Here is a 19,870-nt window from a genome sequence, read left to right as displayed (position 1 = left end):
TAGCTTAATGGAAAGAAGGACTAGAATTGATATGATAGCAGTGTCCTTCCTTCTTTCTCAAACTTCTTAACCTCCCATCTCCCTCATAGAGAGGCTCTGGCCAGTGTATAATTTAATTAAAATAACAAAACATTCAAAACCAAATAATTTAGGATTCAAATAACTGCAATAACTCCAATCGATGCCACACACATACAAAAGTAAATCTTGAAATTACACAATGAACAGCACAGTCCTCCAGGGACAAGAAACAAAACTGTCCCAGAAAATGCATAGCAACAATGCTTCAAAACATTTGTTTTTGCTTGGTTTTGCATCTGTACAAAAACTGAACGCACACTTTCCAATACAAGGGAGGCTAACAAGTGCACGGCTATGCTTGCTAAATTAAAGTGATTATTTCTGAAAGTCTTGCCAGGCTTCAGTTATTATTTTAAACTCCCAAGTCACTCTTCCCTTTCTCTATTCTTTCCCTGCAGGGCAAAAGGTACGGTGTGGAGTCTTTTAGGAGTCTTGATTTAAAAAGTGGAGATACTTCATCATTCTGACATCAAAATGCTGCATGAGGAAAGGTGAGAGGTGAAATGATATTTCTCTCCTGTGCACAGAGTTTAAAATTCTTTGGTGGGTTGCTCCAGGGTGTGTGTGTGTGTGGGCCGTTATTGGTAATGCAGAGTTTTGGGTCAGATTGTATCACAAGACAGAGCAAAAGGAAAATAGAGAGTGTCACCATTCGATTAGTGAAACCTGATTGCTAAAATCGCTTTGGGATTACTTAACGGCTAGAGATCAGAATGTCTCCAAGGTGATTTTTTTTTCAAAAGGCAACTGGGCTATACTTTTTCCTTGAGGAAAATGTTTTGCTTCTCATCCAAGAAGATTCCTCAGTTCTGACTGGATGATGTGTGTGTGTGTGTGTGTGTGTGTGTGTTTGTGTGTAACAATGAATCTGTACTGCCCTAGGCTTCCTGATACAATAAAAAGCACACACTTAAGTCCCCAAAACTCTTTTTCTATTTCAATGGCTATGAATTATGTTCATTCACAGCCCATAATGAGTCCCAAATAGTTGTAAAGAGTCCTATAGTAGGCTGCCAAAGTCCTTCTAGATAAGGCTGATAAGCACCCACCTTTATCTTCCTTGAATTGCTGCCAAAGACTTAATTGGTGATTAACTTGACAAGGCCACAAGGAGCAGAGAGTCAAAACGGTGCTTCAGAGTGTAGACTGACCAGCATGAACCAAGTTGCTTCCTGCAAAGGCTCATGTGCCTTTTGTCAACTCATAAAGCATTTGCATGTCTGTTATCAGGCTTGAGGCTCATGAATTAATTAGGGCATCTGTAAAAATACTGTAAAATCTCCATTCCCTCTCCACTCCAGGGGAAAATACTGTAAAATCTCCATTCCCACCCCACTTCAGGGGAAGGTTACTGCAAAATCCCCATTCCCCTCCCGATCAGCTGGGACTTGGGAGGCAGAGAATAGATGGGGGCATGGCCAGTCAGAGGTGGTATTTACCAGTTCTCCAGAACTGGTCAGAACCTGCTGAATACCACCTCTGTTTCCACCATGACTGACTGACTGACTGGATGAATGTTAAGGAATTAGGGCAGAAGAACCTTCCTAAAAATAATAGAACAATAGCAATAGCAATAGCAGTTAGACTTATATACCGCTTCATAGGGCTTTCAGCCCTCTCTAAGCAGTTTACAGAGTCAGTATATTGTCCCCAACAACAATCCGTGTCCTCATTTTACCCACCTTGGAAGGATGGAAGGCTGAGTCAACCCTGAGCCGGTGATATTTGAACAGCCAAACTGCAGAACTGCAGTCAGCTGAAGTAGCCTGCAGTGCTGCATTTAACCACTGCGCTACTTTGGCTCACCTGGGCAGTGACAATGGAATCCATGGCCCAGAGTGATGCTCCTATTCTTTGAATGAATGTCTTTTATATTGAGTTACACTGCCATCCATCTGGGATGCTTTATTTTGAATTTAAGGTTCTCATGTTTTACTGCCTCCCAGCACAGCAGCAAGAAATATCCTTAAAAAATTACCCACGAACAAACCACTTTTGCCATCTGTTGCCGTAACAGCTGCCGAATGCAAGGTTGACATTTTGATATAGGAGCAAAAATGCAGATGTAATAGGGGAAACTTTTATTGGAAAAGGTTATACCTCAGCAGCGCTCCCCAAAGATTTGAGATAGGTGGGGGAAAGGACTGCAGCTTCCCTTGGCAGCATTGAGGAATCAAACTATTGGATTTCTGAACCATCGGAGGCATACAAATTTGAGTGCATTTTGCAAATATGAGGCCACAGTGGCTGCATTTCTATAACTAACTTAACTTAAATATCGGATCAGGCTGTTTTCTGAAATTGTACCAGGAAAGGAGATGCCGAGACCTCCCTCCAGTAAAAATAGACAATATATTGTTGCAATGTTGGAAAAAGGAGATCTTAACAATACTAATAAAGCGATCCTCCTTCATGAGTGAACAAGGAAACTGATCCTCAGAAAACAAATTGGGCAACTGATAGTCTAGTTGAGTCAGCGATATTAATGTGGAATAAATCTGGTTTCACAAATGAAGGTGGATATACGTGTCTCAGGATTTTATTTTTATTGATTTGATTTGTCAATCGTTTACAAGATAATAGGCATACGAATAAACATGAGTATGAATGAAATGGGTACAAATAAATGGAGACAGGAGGACAGGGACGGAAAGCACGCTGGTGCACTTATGCACACCCCTTACAGACCTCTTAGGAATGGGGTGAGGTCAATAGTAGACAGTTTAAGGTTAAAGTTTTGGGGATTTGAAGATATAATAACAGAGTCAGATAGTGCATTCCAGGCACTGACCACTCTGTTACTGAAATCGTATTTTCTGCAATCAAGTTTGGAATGGTTTACCTGAGTTTCTGAAGAAGTCGTTGACAGGAAAGACTTTGTGGCGGATAATTTTGTGTACTACTCTTAAATCCATCGGCGGCGCAGTTCTAGGTTGTCCAAGGCCAAAATTTCAAGCGTGGTGGTCTAGGGTATTCTTCTCCTAGTAGTATTCTTCTTGTGAAATACTTCTAGACACACCCACCCAGCTGGTCATTAGGACAGGGAACCAGTTGTTAAATTATTTAAATCCCACCACTGACTGTAAGGCATGAAGATTTCACAAGAAATGAATTCGATAACCTCAGAAGAGTCAATTTACACACTTTTTAATAAAACAAACAGAACATTGGGTTCTTCTTAGCTGATCAATAGATAGGTAGACCTTTTAAAAGCAGCACCATTGCTCTGCTATAATATATGTTTAAGGTTGCAAACCTATAGACACCTTAACAGAAAGTACTTAGAAACGATATTGGCAAATATACCTTTCAAGCAGGGATGAAATTCAGCAGGTTCTGACAGGTTCTGGAGAACCAGTAGTGGAAATTCTGAGTAGTTCGGAGAACCGGCAAATACCACCTCTGGCTGGTCCCAGAGAAGGGTAGGAATGAGGATTTTGCAATATCCTTCCCCTGCCATGCCCACCAAGCCACGCTCACAGAACTGGTAGTAAAAAAAATGAATTTCACCACTGCTTTCAAGTACAAAGAGGTTTAGGGTTGCCCTGAAAATGTTTTTTAAAAAAGTTTGTTTATTTTTATTTTCATATAAGTATCCACAGGTATACCATTACATCTTAACAAATACTATTATGTATTATCCAAAATTATATCAATTCTTCTCACCACCTACCCACAATAGATCTCATTTGCTTTTCTGCTTTCCATACAGCATATTATCCCATGTTCCACAGCTGCACTGCCTCCTCTCCCTCTATCCTCTTCCCTACCTCCTTCCTTCCCTCTACCATCCCTCTCTTCTCTACTTTCCCTTCCTCTCTCCTTCTCCTCTTTCTGCTCTTTCTCTCTCCCCTACTTTTTTCCTCACCTATGTGTCCCTCTCTCCTATCCCCTCTCTTGAAACGTCTGATTTTAAACCTAGTGTAATGCAACTACTCCTCCTCTACAAACTAATATATATTGTGATTTTTTTCTCTCTCTCTCTCTCACCCGTTTCCCTTTTCAAGACCTTTCACAGGCAAAGCTCAACCCTGGTGTTTTAGGTGTAATCCAAAGGGCTCCTTGCTGAGATTCTTGAGATTTGTTTCCTGTTTATCCATCATTCTCTACGTTGCAATAAATCGAGACGAGACGGCCAAGCGGAGGTCTCGTTCTCTTCAGGAGTCGAATCCCCACTGTTTCAAACTGCTGGCATCTTATTGACTTGCTGAAATCGCTCTCCGCTGGGAGCGCGCGGGTAATAGGAGGCATTTTGAAGCTCTGCATGGCACAAACAATGAAATACACCAAAGATAACTGATGCCTGCCTTGCAGCCGAATCTGTGGCAGACTCCATTCTGCTCCCTAATTTCTCCAATTGCACTAGATGTTCCTATTCTCCACCACTTGATATCAAAAATATGTAGAAATGGGGTGTATGGGGTGTTCAGGGAGGGGTAGCCCCTTTGGTGTAGGGGCATGTCCACCTTTGATCCCCACCTGTCACTCAGCTCTGACCTGTGGCTCCTAGTAGCAGTCGCATGCACAGAGGCCACACCCCAGGCAACAGCTTCGACAGACCAAACCAAGTTGAGAGTTGCTGTTGGATCATCAACCTTTGGTGAGAGAGGGATTTGTCCATCCCTAGCGTGCAAAGACAGATTCCAGCAGACTGAGCAGATGAAACCTATTAGAATAGGACCATGGTCATGAAGGCGGCCTCTGCAAGTGATATGGTACGCTAAGAGCATGGCAAGACACAAAAGATGCCCTGGTCAACTACTGCACCCGCCCATCTCCAACTGTCTTGTCTCTTGTCCTGCTCTTGGAGCAAGATGGAATCTGGGAAGAGAGAGTGAGGCTGACTTTGCGCACCTCTCCCTCACTTTAATTCAATTCACACACAAGTTGCGATGTCCCCCCAACTAGATGTCAAGATCCTATACTAATACAATAGACAAACATCACATGTAGAAATAAGGCATTAGAAATAAAAAGACCGGGAAGAAGGCGGGGCTTAGCAGTGAGAAGATGGAGTTTCAGGCTACTCCTGAAATTCCTCTATACCGAAGGATTTTTGGATGGGTTCTTTGAACCCTAGCTGTCCCGGAGAAGACAGTGAAGGTGAGGAGAGACCCAGGACCTCAGAGATACCCGCAAATCTCTGGGGGGGGGGGGTATTAACTCCTCGTGCCAATTCCTTTCTGGATTAGCTGCGTGCTAACTGAAACTGCAGGTTGCCCCTAAGAATGCTAGAAGTGATGTCATCTGGTAAGCTGATTTTATTATCCAAGAGAGACTGTTCGCGTTAAAAACTTAAGATAACTGAAACCAAAGAACAGGGAAATTTAGCGGCGAATTGGCTTTTTCTAATGGATTTATGGCTGGTGGTTACTTTACTTCTTAAATGCTTCAAGAAACTCCTCGACACCCTCCCCCCTCTGAATCTCCTTAAGTGGATCGTAAAATTTATTTTCTACTAATTAGCCCGTCATGATTCAACACTTTTATTACTTTACTACTCGGCTTTGTTTACAATCACAGCCTGTGAGAGACTAAGAAGTCTGTGGGGAAAAAAAAAGAGTTTGCAATTTTTAACTGCGACACACATCATGGCGTCCCAAAATACCTCTAAGATTTCATTTCAGAGACTTTTTTCCGCATGTAGAGGACTTTTTGATTCTTATCAAAGACTGGAAAGAAAACTGGATCATCTGATTTTAAAATATGAAGCAAAAACTGAGATTGTTGAATGTTTAAATGCTCCTGAAATACAAACGGAAAATGTGAGAAATGGTGTCTGGTCTATCTCAGAGGAAGAAAGGAGGGGGGAAGCTATAAAGAAGACTCATTTAAAAAGACAGAGTGCAGGAGGAATGGAAAATCCACCCTTGAGAATTAAAGTTAATTTGGAAAATTTTACAAGCCCAGGACAACATTATTATTATTTCGTCACTGACATTCAGAGTCCAAAGGTGCCCAAATATCTTTGTCTGGATTTGATTATGAAAACATTTGGTAAATTTATCCAACGCGTGGCAATTGGCTGGAGAGGATCTTGCCATTGGAGAGACACTGGCTGATAGATGGAATGGATAGTAATATATACAATTTGGAACTGGCTGATAGATTGAAGAACACAATTGAAAACTAGTTAAACCTAATTGCTTTTTCTTGTAACAGATATAGTTGAATAATAATTGATATTGATAGTAATGTATATAATGTGGAGTTGATATGATAACTAACAATTGGAAGATTATACATAAAGAGTATTAACTACAATAATTATCACTATTAAAAACTAAATAAAATACATACAATCAAATGTTAATCAATACTGGGAAAATGTTATGATATATGATATAATTAAATATTATGGATGTCCAGCTAAAATAGGATATGAGGATTTGATGATAATAGAGGATTTTATAAATAAGTAAATGAATTGTCAGCATGTGTTATGGATTAATTATGTAATGTATAGCTAAGGATGAAGGATGTTTAAATAACCATAGGTAATTAAAACTGGAGGTATAATGATGTTGATATGGTAAATATTCGAGTTAAGATATTTGAATTAATATGAGTTAATGGAAGAGAAGCACCAAAGCATGTTGTAACCAGTTGATATACTTCTTTTTTTTCTCATGATAGACACCTGTGTTTTGTTTCGTTTTCCTGCCTTGTCTCTTGTCGTTTTTGTCTTTTTTTGTATTATTTTTATTTTTTATTCTTTATTTTAATTTTTATCTTTTATCTTTCCTTTTTTTTTTTTTTTTTTTTTTTTTTTTTTTTTTTTCCTCTCCCACCGGTGTGGGCAGGGATTGTTCAAGATTATTACTTTCATCAATATTGCTAAATAATAATTACAGTTAAATGAAAATGGATATATAATAATGCCTTAGTTAATATGAGTTATGTTGGTTGACTGTGGAGGAGATGTACTAAAACTTATCTGTAATTGATTGATATATTTTTTACAGATGTAAAGAAAGATGTGTACCTGTTTTAAACTAAAATTAAAAAACATTTATTAAAAAAAAAGAAATAAAAAGACCCAGCTTTATTATTATTATGTGGTTAATCTTTGGTGAGATTCACAGCCTTTGGTGCTGGTTGGTAGCTCAACAGCTGGAGTCCTAACCAAGGATCTAGGAATTGTTAAGGTAACGTCAGAGGATATAAGCTGTTCCAAGTAGGGTGTTTTTTTTAGAATCAGAATGTTCAAGTCTGATAAATTTAGAATTTCCAAATAGTGAGTAGCCCTCTAGGTATCGCTCCAAGGACTCCAATTACAATCGGGACAACACTCAATTTCTTTTTCCACAATCGCTCAACTTCAATTTGCAAGTCCTGGTGCTTTGTGATTTTTTTCTTTCTACTTATCTTCAATTCGCATATCACCAAGTATTGCAATGTCAATGAACCAAACTTTTTTATTTTCAACTATTGTTATGTCAGGTGTGTTGTAGGTCAAGTGCCTGTCAGTTTGAATTCTGAAATCCTACAAGATCTTGACTTTTTCATTCTCTAGAACCTTCTCAACCTGATGTTCCCAGTAGTTTTTGCTGTACTCAAATCCAAACTTCTGGCACAATTTCCAGTGAATGATCTTAACAACTCAGTCATGGCAGTGTAGGTAGTCAGTTTGAGAAATTTTGCTGTATCCACTGATCAAATGGTTGACTGTCTCATCTTTTTCATTACAGAGGTGACATTTGCCATTGGTGGTAACATGCTAAATTTATTGGTAACATGCTGAAGGCTTGTTCTTGAGCTGCCAAAATAAAGCCTTCTGTTTCTTTTTTCAGTACTCCTGATTTTAACCAGTTAGCTTTTGGTCAGCTTTGTTTTCAATACTTTTCAAGTATTGGACATGCATAGCTTTGCTTTTCCAATTTTCAGCTTGTTTCTCAATTACTTCTTTCTTGTATTCAGCTTTCGACTTAGTTGTCTTCAGAAGGCCTCCTTTATTTACTTCCTTAATCATTGGTTCTTCACTTTTCTGGATGTAGTCATTCAAGCTGTGTCTTTCTTCTTCCACAGTCTGCTTTACTTGTAGGAATCCTCGACCACCTTCTGCTGTTGGAAGATATAATCGGTCAACATCACTTTTAGGGTGCAGGGCATGATTCATTGTCATAAGCTTCCTTGTTTTTCTGTCCAAATTGTCCAACTCCATCTGGGTCCAGTCAATTATTCCTGCAGAGTATCGGATACAGCCCAAGTATTTATTGCTTTTATGATGTTTCCTCCACTCAATTTGGACTTTAATATTTTTCAAATTCATTGAATGTACTTGGCTTATGTTGATTCCTGACTTTATTATGCATTAAGTCAGGGGCCTCTAAAATCCCCAAGTACTTGCAACCTTCTTCTGGTTTTACTACCTTTATCATTTCTTCATTCTCAAGTTCTATTCCATCATCTTCTATGACCTTGCCTGCTTTGATTGCCATTGTTGCACATTTGTAAATTCCAAACTGCATGCCAATGTCTTGACTAAATTCTTTTGTGATTTCAATTAATAAATTCAGTTCAGCTTTTGTTTTACCAAACAGCTTCAAATCATCCATGTATACCAAGTGCAAAATTTTCAATCTTTTCTTTGCAAATTCGTATCCACAGTTCACCTTCTTCAAAGTGGTTGTCACTGGTAGCATCGACAGTATTAAAAAGTAGGGGTGAAAGGGAATCACTTTGGAAAATGCCTCATTTAATTTCAACTTCATCCAGTTCTTCTCCATTAGCCATAAGCTTCATTTTCCAGAGGTTCATTGAAGTTTCCATGAATTTTTGTATGTTGCTGCTGATACCAAAGATTTTCAGGGATTTTTTGTTCCAGCTGTGGGGACCTGAATCAAATGCTTTCTTATAGTCTATCCAAGTCATGAACTGGTTGGTTTGTCTTTTCTTTGAATTCTTTAGGATTAGCTTGTCAATCAGCAATTGGTCCTTTGTTCCCCTTGAATTTTTGCAGCAGCCTTTCTGTTCTGCAGGAAGCAAGTCATTTGTTTCAAATATCCATAGATTTGATTTGCAATGATGCCAATAAGGAGTTGGTATGTTGTTGGCAAACAGGTGATTGGCCTATAGTTTCCAGGTTCCTTTCCTCTTTATCTTTTTGGATCAAAAATGTCCTTCCAGTTGTCTTCCATTCATCCTTTTCAGGTGTTTTTAATATCTGGTTCATTTGGGCTTTCATGCACACTTGCAAGTACCTTTAGCCAGAAGCCATGTAGCTCATCTGGTCCAGGTGCACTCCAATTTTTCACTATTATTATTATATACTTTATTCATTAAACATGAAACTCAGCCAACTGAAGATTCAAAAATGCATCACAATTACCAGTGACTGGTGCTAATGGTTGATATGGGTTGCTGCCAGTGTCCTAGGTATCAACCAAGTACCTTCTTAAAATATAAGATGTTCCGAGTAGCGAGTTTTTTGCAGTTCCACTGGTGTTATTGCAGGAAGCTGCAATTTGTGGATGTATCTTGTAAAATTCTTGGACATTGTGCCAAGTGCCCCAATGACAGTGGGTATCACTGTTACATGCTTCATCTTCCATAGCCGTGTAGTTTTGATGGCCAGGTCACGATATTTCATGATTTTTTTCTAGTTCTTTTTCTTCGACTCTGGCATCTCCTGGAACAGCGATATTAATAAATGGTACACTTTGGCCCACTACTACTACTACTACTACTACTACTACTACTACTACTACTACGTGGTTAATGTTTGATGAGACTCACAGCCGTTGGGGCTGGTTGGTAGCTCAACAGCTCAAGCCCTAACCAAGGACCTAGGAACTGTTAAAGTAACGTTGGAGGATATAAGCTGTTCCAAGCAGGGTGGTTTTTTTGTAGAATCAGAATGTTCAAGTTTTATAAATTTTAAATTTCCAAATAGTGAGGTAGCCCTTTAGGTATGATTATTATTATTAGATTGGGAACTACTGTGAAATGGGCAATGTTTCCAGGAATGGGGATGAAAATGAAACTGTTATTTGAAGAATTTATCAGCAGCCGTTTCATTTAACAGGATCAAGTGGTGGATCCGGCAATAAGAACACAGAGTCACAAAGACCCATCCTTGGACAGAAGAGGGGGCAATGGATTTAATTTTTGCAGAAAGGGATTACAAGGAAAATCATGGACAATTCAATGGAGCAATCAACCAACAGAACAGAAGTTGCCTTCAGAAGTTGTGGGAGCTTCATCCCTGGAGGCTTTCAAGAAGAGACTGGACTGCCATCTGTCAGAAATGGTGTAGGGTCTCCTGCTTGGGCGGGAGGGAGGGAGGGTTGGACTAGATGTCCTACAAGGTCCCTTCCAACTGCGTTAATCTTTATCTGTTCTCATAGGAGGTTAATCGGTTTCTCCTTCCTGTAACTATAATCCTGGCACAGAAAAAGAGAATTACATAGACACACCCATAGAGTCACTAGCAGTTAAACTTGATTCCAAAAAGATTCTATTTTAACTTTATATATCAACTGGATTTTCATCGGTATTCCATAAAACTCTTTGGGACTTTTTCCCATCCTTCCCCAGTTCTTCTTTTCTTGAAAAATGTGCGTCCCTTCCGAAAATGTCTGTGAGACTTGAAAAATGTGTGTGAGACACAATCCCGCTGTGCCCTGAATGGCTGCTCAGTAGACAACTTGATAATCGACAGGATAATGGGCTTCCTGTCCCTTCAAGGCTGAATTCTCTTTGAAGGTTAGCTTCAAACTCAGCTTTATCATCCGAGTTTTTAAGGCGATCTCCTTTAACAATAAACTCAAAAGCTGGCTATTCTCATTTCCCTGCCAGTTCACTTGGGCATTTAGTTCAACTGACGGATACCTGAATTTGCATTTGGACTGTGGTAAAAGAAAAGGCTTTATTTTCAGACATAGAAACATCAAGCGGTGGGAAACAAGTGAGGAAATACGGAGGAGTTGTGAGAATAATGATGTGGTCCTGTGGCTTCTACAAACAGAGCACAGCAGATGCAATTTATCCCTGTAAATTTGTTCAGGGGAAGTTTTTCACTGAGCTTGAGGAGGAGATTAAATCCTTCTCTCTCCCAAGTGATTCTCAACCCCATTGCTTTCATCTGGGTGATTCTCAACCCCAGCGACTTTGTGCAGATTTCAATTATTTCATTATTTTATTTAGTTTGTCAAACATGTAAAAGATAACAGGTATAAGTAGAAACATAAATATGAACATGGTAAATGGGTATATGAATAATTGGAGACAGTAGGACAGGGACGGTCAGCTTGCTGATGTGCTATTGCACGCCTCTTTTACGGACCTCTTAGGAATGGGGTGAGGTCCAGGTTAGACAGTAGTAAGGTTAAAGTTTTGGAGGTTTGAGGATGTAACAACAGAGTCAGGCCATCTTTGAGACTTCAGAGTTGCTACAAGGAAGAAGAAGGGGCAGGGAGGGAAAAAATAGATAGTTGGGGTTTATAGTCAAAGCAAAAGGTTTTCCTCTAGAAACCAAGGACATTCCAAGAGATGGCTGGGGAAAGGAGGAGTGGAGTAACCAAGCAACCACCCAGCACCTCTATTGGACAATGTGACTGATGACATGGGGGAAGGGGGAAGTTTCACTTTTTAATTACCATATTTTTCAGATTATAAGACGCACTGGAGTATAAGACTCACCAAGGTCTTGAAGAGACAATTTTTTTTAAAAAAGGGTTTTGCATTCTGCAAACCTCCCCAAAATGGCCCATTTTTCACAAAAATGGGCCCATTTTTTCCAAAAAAAGAGGCATGAATAGCCTTTGGGAGACTTGCAGAGTGCTCCTGGGGGTGGCCTCCCAAAAAAACAAGCAAAAAATGGCCCATTTCCATGAAAATGGGCCAATTTTTTGTGAAAAGAATTGCATGCATAGCCTTTAGGAGGCTTATAGAGTACTCCAGGGGGCTGGGGGGGAATTGAGCAAAACCAGCCCATTTTTCATTCATTTGTGCCCTCCCCAGCCCCCAGGAGCTCTCTGAAAGCCTTCTACAGGCTCTGCACAACCATTTTGGGAAGGGGGTGGGGTTTGGGGGGCAAAAAATGCTGTATTCCGTGTATAAGATGCACCCAGATTTTCAGCCTCTTTTTTGAGGGAAAAAGGTGCATCTTATACTCCGAAAAATACGGTAGGGGAAAACCGTCGGAACTTTCAGAGTCGCTTTTCGCCAGTTGTGCCAATAGGATCCATCCAATAAATTGTTCTTTGAGGAATCTACCTGCCTCAGAGTTCTGTTTTCCATGGGTGCATTAGGTGGAATGCTGACACCAAGTTCTTTCAGTCTCCTCTCAATTGGATGATGTCTGCCTTTTGTTCTCACAATTCCAGGGTCCTTTTGATTGTGGAGAGATGAAAATGTGTTTCATAAATAAAACAAACATTCGAAAATAGCCGTGTCTTCTCCCAAGATCATAAAAGTCTCCTTCCAGCTACCAAGAAAAGATCTGTTTGTTTAATGAAGACACATGCTGAGCATCTTCTGGCCTCCAAATTTAAAGCACCACCCAGCGATGCAGGATTATCCATTCAGAATGAGATGTAGAATTCATTTGAAGTTCTTTTTGGATACACAAATCAAGATGGAAACCAGAGTGGGGCTTAAGTCCCACACTGCCTCGCTCAATGTTCTGATCGAACTCCCAAAACATGGCAAACCCTCTGTCGTTAAATCAATTATTCCTTTAATAGGAGTGCCAGTAGTCCTGGCAAAAAAGTTTCTCTTTCAATGCAGGCTAAGAAATCTGTCCAGCAGGGAGATGAATAGTTCTCTGCCACATACAGGGCGGGGCATAACCTTTTCCTAGGGGGTCACAGCAACACTTGTAATAACAACACAAATAATTCATACACCATTCGAAAGCCCATCAAAAACTGAGTTTATTGACACGATTTAATAGTCAGTATGACCACCATTAGCCCTTCGAACAGCATTCAAACGAGGTGGATAAGAACACAACAAATCTTCAAACAGTTCCGTTCGATTTTCCAGATTTTCAACACAGTTTCCAAATTCATTCTCAAAGTTTCAACCGAATATCGATTTTGACCTTGCTCCTGAATCATCAGAGCTTCCACTTCATCCTTAATTATGGCCCCAATGTTCTCTGCCGGATTGAGATCTGGCGAATTTCCCGGCCAGACGTCATTGCCCCAAAATTCGACATTGTTGTTGCTCCAGCATCGCGAGCCTCTCGAAAGGCAATGCATTTTATTCTGTCAATGATCCTTTGTTCTTCCGAATCGAATTTTCCAGCCATTCTTAAAGCAAATTTAACATTTAATAGCTCATTCAATTCAGTTTTTTATGGGCTTTAAAATGAGGTGTCGCGGAAGTTGTAAACTGCTGTCGAACTTGCTGTGACCCCCTAGGAAAAGGTTATGCCCCGCCCTGTATATTCATCTCCATCCTCTGCCTTTTATCCCCAGAGCTAGGGTGGGGCTTCACTAGCAGCAGTGGCTCTTCCTTTCCAAGGACCGACCTACAGATTTCCACTGTTCTCCTCTGCCTTCTGCGCATCTGTGCGTCAGGCACTGGACCCAGCTGTTCCTCCTCATCCTCATCACCTACCTCCAGGCCTGAGGGCTGTTAACTCTCCATCTGAGGGCTGACGGATGGCCCAGGCTCCACCTCTGTCTCTCTCTCTTTGCCAGCCCCATTTCCTCTCCCCCCTCAGAGCTCTCAGGTTGCCTTGATACTGACCCTTACTCACATGCCTCCTCCTCCTCCTTCTCTGATTTAGCTGCTGGAGGGGACGGTGGCCATAATACTCAGCTCTGCTGGACTCAGCACTCACCTGCTGCGCTCACCATATTGGTTTTCCATATTTTTTTTTGGATGCCGACAGCACAAACGGCATTATTATGGAAAGATTTAATCGACCTCTCCATTTATTCCCAATAACATTGGGTGCTGTGCTGGCAATGGGCATAATGCATGATAAACACTTTCATTTGGCAAGTGCCTGCGTGCAAGATTTTTGCTAGCTTATAAATAATCAAAAATCGTGTGTCAAATGCAGGCGGTTGCCGTGAAAAAAAAAGGGTGGAGGGAGAAAACATTTACATATATATTGTAGTCTAGTGTGTGACTCATTTGGCCTAATCTCTCCTTAATGCTTGGAGATAGAAGAATAAAAATATCCTTTACGCCAGTATATTATATATTAAACTCATGCTTGGAAATAATAGTCCTCCGAGAGTCAGGCGAAACCTTTCTTATTTCTGTGGCTGTCCATTTTGTCTCTTTCATCGCTATATTCAAACCGAAAGCTGCTGCTCTCTTCCCTTTCTTCTTTTCTGTTTTGATTGGATGGGAGAGAAGGGCCTAGTTTACTTCAATCAAACTTTACATTCTTAAAGTTCATGTGTGGGTTTCTCTATATCCAAGATAATGGGTGCATATAGGCTGAAACTAAGAACAAAAAGAACCCTTCAAAAATGGAGAATGAGGGACGAGGGGGAAAGGGAAAGGAGAAGAGCATGGGGATGAAGTGGAGGCAGAGGCAGAGAAGGAGAAGTAGAAGTAGAAGAGGAGGAGGAGGAAGAAAAGGAGAAGGAGAAAGGGAAGGGAGAAGGGGAAGGGGAAGAGGAAGGGGAGGAGAAGGAGGAGGAGGTAGAGAAGGCAAAGGAGAAAGGAAAGGGGTAGAGGAGGGGGGAGGCAGAGAAGGAGAAGGAGAAAGAGGGGAAGGAGAAGGGGAAGGGGAGGAGGTAGAGAAGGAGGAGGAGGTAGATAAGGAGGAGAAAGAGAAAGGGGAGAAAGGAAAGAGGAAAGGGAGGAGGTAGAGAAGGCAAAGGAGAAAGGGAAGGGATAGAGGAAGGGGAGGAGGCAGAGAAGGAAAAGGAGAAAGAGGAGAAGGGGAAGGGGAGGAGGTAGAGAAGGAGGAGGAGGTAGAGAAGGAGAAAGATAAAGAGGAGAAGGAGAAAGAGGAGAAGGAGAAGAGGAAGGGGAGGAGGCAGAGACGGAGAAGGAGAAAAGGAAGGAGGAAAGGGAAGGGGAAGAGGAGGGGACAGAATTGCTTTAACCAATGTTATCTTGCTCTCCCAGGACACCTGCAAAACTTTGATACAGTAACATTCATTCTCCACCAGACAGAAGTCTTCCCATTAAATAACTCATTCTCCTCCAACCTTGAAAATAAAGAATTGCAGAATAGCAGACCTCTTTTGAGTGACCTTCCTCAGCAAGGGCTCACATCTCGCTTCTCCACTTTAGCTAGGTCAGCTTAGTAGGAATTTGATGCTTATTCCACAATCAAGAGGAAGGCACCCAAAAATGAGAGAGTGGAAATAGAATGAGATTTGGGCTCTAGAAACTCATTTGAGTGGCCCCTCGCCCAAGCTTCATATTTTGAGAGCTCAGATGGGTCTTGAAGCGAGAACTATTTTTCATCTCAAGGTTGAAGGGTGCTGCAGCCTTGGACGTCTATGTTAAAGTCATTAATATAAACATACACACACACACACACACACACACACACACACACACACACACACAGAGGGATGGGGAAGCCAAGATATTGAAAAGCAAACAGACCGCTGGAAAAACCATACTATTATTGAACCAAAATCTGCCTTCCATTTCTCAAATTTCATAATCCCTGTGAATTATGCTTCTGCTTTTGATCTTCATTCACAAGGTCCTTCAGAATGCCTTGTTGGTGCATGAGAGTTCATGACTTAGAAGACATGGTAACAACGTCAGCCAATGAAAAGGCATAGCAACCAAGTCAGCCAATGAGGGCTGTTTGGAAACTGAAACAGTATTTGCTGTGTGAGCAACAGAGACAAGGGCGGAGCTTAGCTGAACTGTACTAATGCTCTGAGTCTGTGCTGAGCTCTAAACTGGCCTGCTGCTCTGTACTGAAACTGAAACTGTTTTCTCTTTCTGCCTATGTTTGCTGGTATTTACTACCAAGTTGGAAAATCTGTTTTTGGTATTGTATATTTAACTTCAAGGATGTTGGATCATCCAGGGCAACCTTTGATACACAGAACATTTTATGGAAAGAATTTCACACCATCAGCCTGAAAATTAGATCAAGTTGTTTTGTTTTGTTTTGTTTTGTTTTAGAATTAAATTCCTTTCTCTACAAATTGAAGGAGACCATATTTTGTTTGCTTTTAATTTTGAGATTTTTTTTCCTTTTGATACATACAGCATTAAATTCGGTCTTGATTGTGACTTAGGTGAACTGGATTGAAGAGGAAGTTGAGATGAAGGCACATCAGCCTTAAGAGCCAGACCAGTCCAAGAAATAAACATGCAAGTGTAAAAACTATTTGCCCTAGTGGCCAGGTGTTGTGACTAACCAAGGTGCAAATATACCTTGGACCAGATCAAAAAATAAATATGGTGTCAGGCCTGCAGTTATATTCCTTTTAGGATCTTTGGCCTGCCACACACTCTCTCTTTCTTTACTATGCTGTTCATTTCATTCTAGAAATCAAGGTCATTCTGTGTCTCTGGACCTCTGCATCTGACAGGAACTAGATGGGTGGAAATGCCAGTGTGACAGAGGAAGATTGGACCATGTGATGGACTTGTGGGTGTGGGGACAAGATCAGGAACTTTCAACTGGTTGGAAACCCAGGAAGGTGTCAGATTTGGGTTTCCACAGATGTACCAACATGTCTGTCTTATTAAATTGGAATTTTGATGAGAGCTATGCCTTGAACTCTGATTTAATTCTGTATGATATTTGGAACGCTGACATACGGAAGTGTAAAAACAATTTCCACTTGTTGCCAGGTGTTATGACTGTAATGATAAAGGTCCCCCCCACATGTGTGCTAGTCATTCCTGAGTCTAGGGGGTGGTGCTCATCTCTGTTTCAAAGCCAACGAGCCAACACTGTCTGTAGACGTCTCCGTGGTCATGTGCCCAGCATGATTCAAAACCGAAGGCGCATGGAGTGCTGTTACCTTCCCACCAAAGGTGGTCCCTATTTTTCTACTTGTATTTTTTACGTGCTTTCGAACTGCTAGGTTGACAGAAGCTGGGACAAGCCACGGGAGCTCACTCCATTACGCAGCACTAGGGATTCGAACCGCTGAACTGCCGACCTTTCTGACTGACAAGCTCAGCATCTTAGCCACTGAGCCACCGGTTCCCTGACCAAGGTACAAATATACACATGCTGGTGCTTGAACCTGCTTCCCCCTCCATCCTCCTCTTCCCCCAATTTTCTCTGTCTGCCTTTCTCTTACTGTAGACGACCAGGCTGAAGGCAGAGATTATCTCCTGCATATCTCCCCCACTGTGGAATTCATTTGGGCCTAAGTCTGAACAAGTAGTAACACTCCAAGTCTACTTTGTTTACTCAGAAAGAAGCCCTCGGGGATCAATGAGGACTTCCTTCCAGACAGAGCCATGGAGCTGAAATAAACCTACAACTGCAAGTTCTTCCATTTACTTCACACACACACACACACACACACACACACACACACACACACACACTGAAAACTATCAAGGCTGTTACAATGTTAAGAACCCTTTCTGATTTTGAGAAGTTTGTGGTTGTTTTAATGAGGATATTTTTAGTACTTGGAAAAATAGGTTTTACACACAAGTGAACTCCCTGTGAATGGGACAACCTTGATTTGGTGACTCAACTTTGAAGCATCCCAATATTCAGTCTTGCTCCTCACAAGTTCTTTGAAAGTAGAGTCAGAATTACGCTTAAAACAGAGATGGCATCTATATCCAAAGGGGGAAGACATCCAAACACTTTCTTGAAGCTCTCACAGATGAAACAAAGTTATTTCCTCCTCTCTTTCTTTCATTTTTGTCCTCCCGATTAGCACAAAAACATGACTTTCCCAGTCACCTTATTTATAGCCTAATAAATCCTCCAAACTTTGAGGACTAAAAGAAAGAACTCAAGGGAGAGACATTTTTTAAAAAAAAGTTCCAGAGAGAGAGAGAGAGAGGGAGGGAGGGAGGGAGGGAGAGGAAGGGAGGGAGGGAGGGAGGGAGGGAGGGAGAGAGAGAGAGAGAGAGAGAGAGAGAGAGAGAGAGAGAGAGAGAGAGAGAGAGAGAGAGAGAGATTTGGAGTTTGTTTTCTTTTTATCACTTCCCTCTTGTTACTGCATAGGGCAGGCAGCAAATAAAAGGATGTTGGCTCTATTTTGACATTCAGACTGGAAATGGTGTGGGTCTGTATTATGGCCATAAACCAACACAAAAAGGTTGGAATACAAACAATAATATTAAAAGGTTAAAAATATAATATAATTAAGAAAAAAATGTTTTTTTAAAGATAGGTAGGTAGAGGGGAAAGAGAAAGATGGACATGGACAGATACAGATACAAAGTGAGTGAGTGAGGGAGAGATAAGGTAGATTGATAGATAAATAGATAGTAGGTAGATAGATGGATAGGTAAGTAGGTAGGTAGGTAGGTAGGTAGGTAGGTAGGTAGGTAGGTAGGTAGGTAGGTAGGTAGATAATATATATAGAGAGAGAGGCGAGAGAGGGAGGGAGGGAGAGGGAGAAGGTAGATAGACAAATAGTAGGTAATAGGTAGATGGATATGTTGGTAGGTGTGTGTGTGTGTGTGTGTGTGAGAGAGAGAGAGAGAGAGGGAGGGAGAGAGAGAGAGAGAGAGAGAAAGAGAGAGAGATACCTGTCACCCCCTGCAATCTCCCCCAATCAGTCCCACAGATGCAGATTGCAACCGAAACATTTTGTTTAAGTCCTGTGCTGTGTAAAATATTATTTTCAGGTTCTGCATGTAAGGTAAGTTGTTTTGGTATGGGGGTCCCGAGGGGACCTTCATTTGGAATATAGACCAAGATACGGGCAGCAATCAAATAGGATATGAGTCAGGTCTTCTCCCTCTGCTGCTCCACAAATGCAGACTTTAGATAAACTAGTCCAGTGATGGCGAACCTTTTTGGCACCAAGTGTCCAAACCAGAATGTGTGTGTGTGTGTGTGTGTGCATGCGCACGCGCATGCTTGAGCACTGGAAACCCAAAGACCAGCTGGCTGGTGTGCATGCATGTGCAGGCCAGCTGGTCTTTGGGTTTCTGCTGCACCAGTGCTCGGGCATGCTGAAAGACCAGCTGGCCATGTGCATGCTGGAAACCAAAAGAACAGCTGGCGACAGCACGCATGTCCACAGAGTGGGCCGTGAGTGCCATCTCTGGCATGCGTGCCATAGGTTCACCATCATAGAACTAGTCTTTATCTACTTGAGGGTCTACAATTGCTTGGAGAAATCATAGACCTGGAATGGACCTTGGTGGGGGGGTCTTCTAGTTCAACCCCCTGCCAAAGGCGAACATCCGTATACCACCCTGGAGAAGTGGTTGACCAACATTTTCTTGAAAGCCTCCAGTAATGGGTGTCCTAAAGTTGGTTTTTCAAGAGGCAACTGGACTTTGTAGGTTGTTGTTGCTGTTGTTGTTGTTGTTGTTTGGAAGATCTTTCACTTCTCATCCAAGAAGTTTCTTCAGTTCTGAAACCTAGAGTTTCTTGGATGAGAAGTGAAATGTCTTCAAAGAAAGACAAGTTGCCTCTTGAAAAAGCATCTTTGGGACAACCCATGACCTGGATGACTGAGAAACTCCATAGGCACCTCCAGTAATGGAACACCTTTAACTTCAGGATGCAAGCTACTCCATTAATTGTTCCCACTATCAGAAAAATTCTCCTTAATTTTAGATTGGGGTTCTCTCTTTAACAAGCTTCCACCCATTGCTACTTGTCCTGCCTTCCAGTGTTTTGGAGAATCAATCAATCAATCTCTTCTTGGGGCACCTCTTCAAGTACTGGAAGAACTGC

The sequence above is a fragment of the Thamnophis elegans genome, chromosome 14 (genome assembly GCF_009769535.1).
Source record: "Thamnophis elegans isolate rThaEle1 chromosome 14, rThaEle1.pri, whole genome shotgun sequence".
NCBI classification, from domain to species: Eukaryota; Metazoa; Chordata; class Lepidosauria; order Squamata; family Colubridae; genus Thamnophis; species Thamnophis elegans.
The sequence above is the reverse complement of the archived record's forward strand: the minus strand, read 5'-3'. Positions refer to the sequence as shown.